Genomic DNA, 7,183 nt, shown 5'->3' with positions numbered 1-7,183 from the left:
AGAACACACAGCGCTCCTTCCCTTCTGAGGCCTCCCATGGGCCCAAACTGCAATTTATCGCCACAAATGGGGTATTGCTGCACTCAGGAGAAATTGGGCAACAAAATGGGGTATTTTGTTCCCTGTGAAAATAAGAAATTTTGATAAAAAATGACATCTTATTGGAAAAAATGACATTTTTTTCATTTCACAGCCCAATTCAAATAGGTGCTGTGAAAAAAACTGTGTGGTCAAAATTGTAACAACAACCATATTTAAATTCCTTGAGGGGTGTAGTTTCCAAAATGGGGTCACTTCTGGTAGGTTTCCATTGCTTTGATACCTCTGGGGCTCTGCAAATGCGACACGGCACCCGAAAACCAAACCAGCAAAATCTGCACTCCAAAGAACACACAGCGCTCCTTCCCTTCTGAAGCCTCCCATCGACCCAAACGACAATTTATCGCCACAAATGGGGTATTGCTGCACTCAGGAGAAATTGGGCAACAAAATGGGGTATTTTGTTCCCTGTGAAAATAAGAAATTTTGATAAAAAATGACATCTTATTGGAAAAAATTAAATTTTTTTCATTTCACAGCCCAATTCAAATAGGTGCTGTGAAAAATCTGTGTGGTCAAAATTGTAACAAAAACCATATTTAAATTCCTTGAGGGGTGTAGTTTCCAAAATGGTATCACTTCTGGTGGGTTTCCATTGCTTTGATACCTCAGGGGCTCTGCAAATGCAACATGGCACCCGAAAACCAATCCAGCAAAATCTGGACTCCAACAAACACATAGCGCTCCTTTCCTTCTGAGCCCTCCCATGGGCCCAAACGACAGTTTATCACCACAAATGGGGTATTGCCACACTAAGGACAAATTGGGCAACAAAATGGGGTATTTTGTTCCCTGTGAAAATATGAAATTTTGATCACAAATGACATTTTATTGGAAAAATGACATTTTTTTCATTTCACAGGCCAATTCAAATACGTGCTGTGAAAAAACTGTGCGGCCAAATTGTAACAACAACCATAAATGAATTCCTTGAGGGGTGTAGTTTCCAAAATGGGGTCACTATTGGGGGATTCCTACTGTTTTGGCACCTCAACACTTCTTCAAACCTGGCATGCAACCTAAAATATATTCTAATAAAAAAAGAGGACTCAAAATGCACTAGGTGCTTCTTTGCTTCTAGGGCTTGTGTTTTATTCCACGAGCGCACTAGAGGCACATGTGGGACATTTCTAAAAAACTGCAGAATCTGGACAATACATATTTAGTAGTGTTTCTCTGGTAAAACCTTCTGTGTTACAGAAAAAAAATTGAATAAAATTGAAATTCAGCAAGAAAAATGAAATTTGCAAAATTCACCTCCACTTTGCTTTAATTCCTGTGAAATGCCTGAAGGATTAAAAAACTTTCTAAATGCTGTTTTGAATACTTTGAGGGGTCTAGTTTTTAAAATGGGGTGTTTTATCAGGGTTTCTAATACATAGGCCCCTCAAAGCCACTTCAGAACTCAAGAGGTACCTTAAAAAAAAGGCTTTTGACATTTTCTTAAAAATATGAGAAATTGCTGTTTATGTTCTAAGCCTTGTAACGTCCAAGAAAAATAAAAGAATGTTCAAAAAATGATGCCAATCTAAAGTAGACATATGGGAAATGTGAACTAGTAACTAATGCTATTTTTTCAAAATTTTCTCTAAATTTTGCAATTTTTCACCAATAAACACTGAATATATCGACCAAATTTTACCACGAACATGAAGCCCAATGTGTCACGAGAAAACAATCTCAGAATCGCTTGGGTAGGTTTAAGCATTCTGACGTTATTACCACATAAAGTGAAATATGTCAGATTTGAAAAATGGGCTCTGAGCCTTAAGGCCAAAACAAGGCTGCGTCTGTAATGGCAGGAAGGAGGTGAAGGGAAAGTGAGCCCTAATCTACCCACCGCCCTGTCCCTGCCTACTTGCAATGACCCGCCCTAGGCGACGAGGTACAACTGGGCGGCGGTCCCTACGCTGGCTAAGTGCACTGGAAGACAAACGGGGAACACGCAAGGGAAGGGGCAGTAGCCACGGAACGCCACGAGGAAACGGGGCGGCGAACGAACAGTCAGGACCAGGACGAAGTGAGAACACCCGAGCGGGCACGGAGACAGAAGCAAGCCAGGGCAAGCAAAGCAGGTCAAGCAGAACTGCAGCAAGGCAGAAGCACGGCAGAAGCAGGCTGGAGCAAGCAGCAGTGGGGCCAGGAATCCAAAAGAATTACAAGCACTGAGGGAGAGCACAGGGCAGGTAATAAAGGGCAGGGGGCGGAGCTAACTCCGAGAGACCAGGCCGCGATAGGCTCTCCCACTCCTGAGCCTGCCACCCTGGTTGGTGGGAGATGGTGTCAGTCGAACAGGTCTGGCCTCAGGTGTGGATTGATTAATCCCAGGAGTATAGCTAGATGAAGTACCTGGCAGATCCCTAACAGTACTCCCCCTTTTATGAGGGGCCACCGGACCCTTACTAAGGGGACCCGGTTTAGTGGGGAAGAGGAGGTGGAACCTCCTGATCAATACCCCAGCGTGAACATCACGGGCAGGTACCCAAGTCCTCTCCTCCGGCCCGTATCCTTTCCAATGGACCAGGTACTGGAGGGAGCCCTGGACCATCCTACTGTCCATAATCTTGGCCACCTCGAATTCCACCCCCTCAGGGGTGAGAACGGGAACAGGAGGTATCCTCGAGGGGGACCAGGACGGGGAGCAGCGTTTAAGGAGGGAGGCATGGAAGACGTCATGTATGCGAAAGGATGGGGGGAGCTCCAGACGGAAGGATACAGGGTTGAGGACTTCAATGATCTTATAAGGTCCAATGAATCGGGGAGCAAACTTCCTGGACGGGACCTTAAGGCGCAAGTTCCTGGACGACAACCAGACCAAATCCCCGACGACAAACCGGGGTTTAGCAGAACGTCTACTATCCGCCTGAATCTTTTGTGCGCTCTGGGACGCCTCTAGGTTCTTCTGAACCTGGGCCCAGACAGTGCACAGTTCCCGATGAACCTCCTCTACCTCAGGATTATTGGAACAACCAGGGGAGACGGAGGAGAACCTTGGGTTAAACCCGAAATTACAGAAAAACGGGGAGACCCCTGACGAGTTACTGACCCGGTTATTCAGGGAAAATTCAGCAAGGGGAAGGAATGAGACCCAATCGAATTGACAGTCCGAGATGAAACACCTTAAATATTGTTCCAGGGATTGGTTGGTCCTTTCCGTTTGGCCATTAGTTTCGGGATGGAAGGCGGAGGAGAAGGACAGATCAATCTCCAACTTTTTACAAAAAGCTCTCCAAAATAAGGAAACAAATTGTACCCCTCTGTCAGAAACTATATTGACTGGGGCCCCATGGAGACGCAGGATGTGTTTCACGAACAAAGAAGCTAACGTCTTGGCGTTAGGTAGCTTCTTAAGGGGCACAAAGTGGCACATCTTGCTGAAGCGGTCGACTACCACCCACACCACCGACTTGCCCTGAGATGGAGGCAAATCGGTGATAAAATCCATGGAGATATGGGTCCAAGGTCTCTGGGGAATGGGCAAGGAACGTAGTAGGCCCGCAGGTCGGGACCTAGGGGTCTTGGACCTAGCGCAAACCTCACAAGCGGCGACGTAAGCCCTAACATCTTTAGGCAACCCAGGCCACCAATAGTTTCTGGTAATGAGGTGTTTGGTGCCCAAGATGCCAGGATGACCAGATAGAGCGGAGTCATGGTTTTCCCTGAGTACCCTCAGCCGGTATTGCAGGGGAACAAACAGTTTGTCCCCAGGGACGTTCCCGGGAGCTGCACCCTGATCAGCCGCGATATCAGAAGCTAAATCAGAATCCGTGGCAGAGACGATTATACCAGGGGGTAAAATACAAGCGGGATCCTTCTCGGAAGGAGGATTGGCCATGAAACTACGTGACAGAGCGTCAGCCTTAATATTCTTGGACCCAGCCCTATAGGTAACCACGAAATTAAATCTGGTAAAGAATAGTGCCCACCGAGCTTGTCTAGGATTAAGCCTCCGGGCCGATTCTAGGAAAACCAGATTCTTGTGATCCGTAAGGACCGTTACCTGGTGTCTGGCCCCCTCCAGGAAGTGCCGCCACTCCTCAAACGCCCATTTAATGGCTAGAAGTTCGCGGTTGCCAATATCATAGTTACTCTCCGTGGGCGAAAACTTCCTAGAGAAGTAAGCACAGGGGCGGAGATGGGTGAGGGAGCTGGTACCCTGGGACAAGACGGCCCCCACTCCCACCTCGGAAGCGTCAACCTCCACAATAAATGGCTCCTCTTGGTTGGGCTGAATCAGCACGGGGGCCGAGATAAAGCACTTCTTGAGAGTCTCAAAGGCCTGGACGGCCTCAGGGGGCCAATGGAGGACATCGGCACCCTTGCGGGTGAGGTCCGTAAGAGGCTTAGCGACGACCGAGAAGTTGGCAATAAATCTCCTGTAATAGTTGGCGAACCCTAAAAAACACTGTAACGCCTTAAGGGAGGCAGGTTGGACCCATTCCGCCACAGCTTGAACCTTGGCAGGGTCCATGCGGAATTCATGAGGAGTGAGGATTTGCCCTAAAAATGGTATCTCCTGTACCCCAAAGACACATTTTTCAGTCTTAGCAAACAGATTATTCTCCCGAAGGACCTGGAGCACCTTCCTGACATGCTCCACGTGGGAGGACCAGTCCTTGGAAAACACCAGTATGTCATCAAGGTACACAACAAGAAATATCCCCAGGTAATCTCTCAGGATTTCATTAATAAAATTCTGGAAGACAGCAGGGGCATTACACAACCCAAAGGGCATGACCAGGTATTCGAAATGACCCTCGGGTGTGTTGAACGCAGTTTTCCACTCATCCCCCTCTTTGATGCGGATAAGGTTATATGCCCCCCGTAGATCGAACTTAGAAAACCACTGGGCTCCCTGAACCTGATTAAAAAGATCCGGAATCAAAGGAAGTGGGTACTGGTTCCTTACGGTGACCTTATTCAGGTTACGATAATCAATGCACGGCCTAAGACCACCATCCTTCTTCCCCACGAAGAAGAAGCCAGCACCTACAGGAGAAGTCGAGGGGCGAATGAAACCCTTGGCCAGGCATTCTTGGATATATACCCTCATCGCTTCACGTTCAGGACATGAAAGATTAAATATCCTACCCTTAGGAAGCTTGGCACCAGGCACCAAATCGATGGCGCAATCGTAATCTCTATGGGGGGGCAACACCTCAGAGGCCTCCTTGGAAAACACATCGGCGAAGTCCTGAACAAACTCAGGAAGCGTGTTTACCTCCTCCCGGGGAGAAATAGAGTTAACAGAAAGACATGACATAAGACATTCATTACCCCATTTGGTGAGATCCCCAGTATTCCAATCAAACGTGGGATTATGCAACTGCAACCAGGGAAGACCTAATACCAGATCAGACGATAATCCCTGCATCACCAGTACAGAGCACTGCTCCAAATGCATGGAGCCAACCAGGAGTTCAAAAACAGGGGTATGCTGAGTAAAATAACCATTAGCAAGGGGGGTTGAGTCGATTCCTACTACAGGGATAGGATAAGGTAAATCAATACAAGGCATCTTTAGAGACATAGCAAATTCCACAGACATGATATTAGCAGATGAGCCAGAATCCACGAAAGCACTGCCCGTGGCAGACCGGCCAGCAAACGAGACCTGAAAGGGAAGCAAAATTTTATTGCGTTTCACATTAACGGGAAATACCTGTGCGCCCAAGTGACCTCCCCGATGATCACTTAGGCGCGGAAGTTTTCCGGCTTCTTATTCTTGCGCCTGGGACAGGTGTTCAGTAGATGCTTGTCGTCCCCACAGTAGAAGCAGAGACCATTCATTCTGCGAAACTCCCTACGTTGTCGAGGGGACATGGAGGCCCCGAGTTGCATAGGTACCTCCGAGTCCTCCGTGGAGGGGCGAGGAGACGGGACCTCGGGGGAAATCACAGAAAAGTCAGAGGGGAGCACACTGAAGCGTTCTAGCTGACGTTCCCTGAGACGTCGGTCAAGTCGTACTGCTAGGGCCATAACCTGGTCAAGGGAGTCAGGCGAGGGGTAGCTAACCAGCAGATCCTTCAGGGCGTCAGATAATCCTAACCTAAACTGGCACCTTAGGGCCGGATCGTTCCACTGAGAAGCTACGCACCACTTCCTAAAATCAGAACAGTATTCCTCAACCGGTCTCCTACCCTGACGTAAGGTCACCAGCTGACTCTCGGCTAAAGCAGTCCTGTCAGTCTCGTCGTAAATGAGTCCGAGGGCAGAGAAAAAACGATCAACAGAGGAAAGTTCAGGGGCGTCAGGAGCCAAGGAGAAGGCCCACTCTTGGGGCCCTTCCTGGAGTCGGGATATGATGATACCCACCCGCTGGTTCTCGGAACCTGAGGAGTGGGGCTTTAGGCGGAAATACAGTCTGCAACTCTCCCGGAAGGAGAGAAACGTCTTACGGTCCCCTGAAAACCGGTCAGGTAACTTGAGGTCGGGTTCTAGAGGTGAGGTGAGGGGTACTACTAAAGCAGCGTCACCCTGATTGACCCTTTGGGCCAGGGCCTGGACCTGTAGGGAGAGGCCCTGCATCTGCTGGGTCAGGGTCTCAAGGGGGTCCATGATAGCGTCAGCGTAGGAGAAAGGGTAGACTAGGTAAGGGCTTGTAATTATGTAATGGCAGGAAGGAGGTGAAGGGAAAGTGAGCCCTAATCTACCCACCGCCCTGTCCCTGCCTACTTGCAACGACCCGCCCTAGGCGACGAGGTACAACTGGGCGGCGGTCCCTACGCTGGCTAAGTGCACTGGAAGACAAACGGGGAACACGCAAGGGAAGGGGCAGTAGCCACGGAACGCCACGAGGAAACGGGGCGGCGAACGAACAGTCAGGACCAGGACGAAGTGAGAACACCCGAGCGGGCACGGAGACAGAAGCAAGCCAGGGCAAGCAAAGCAGGTCAAGCAGAACTGCAGCAAGGCAGAAGCACGGCAGAAGCAGGCTGGAGCAAGCAGCAGTGGGGCCAGGAATCCAAAAGAATTACAAGCACTGAGGGAGAGCACAGGGCAGGTAATAAAGGGCAGGGGGCGGAGCTAACTCCGAGAGACCAGGCCGCGATAGGCTCTCCCACTCCTGAGCCTGCCACCCTGG

Source organism: Rhinoderma darwinii, chromosome 1, assembly GCF_050947455.1.
Source record: "Rhinoderma darwinii isolate aRhiDar2 chromosome 1, aRhiDar2.hap1, whole genome shotgun sequence".
NCBI classification, from domain to species: domain Eukaryota; kingdom Metazoa; phylum Chordata; class Amphibia; order Anura; family Rhinodermatidae; genus Rhinoderma; species Rhinoderma darwinii.
The sequence above is the reverse complement of the archived record's forward strand: the minus strand, read 5'-3'. Positions refer to the sequence as shown.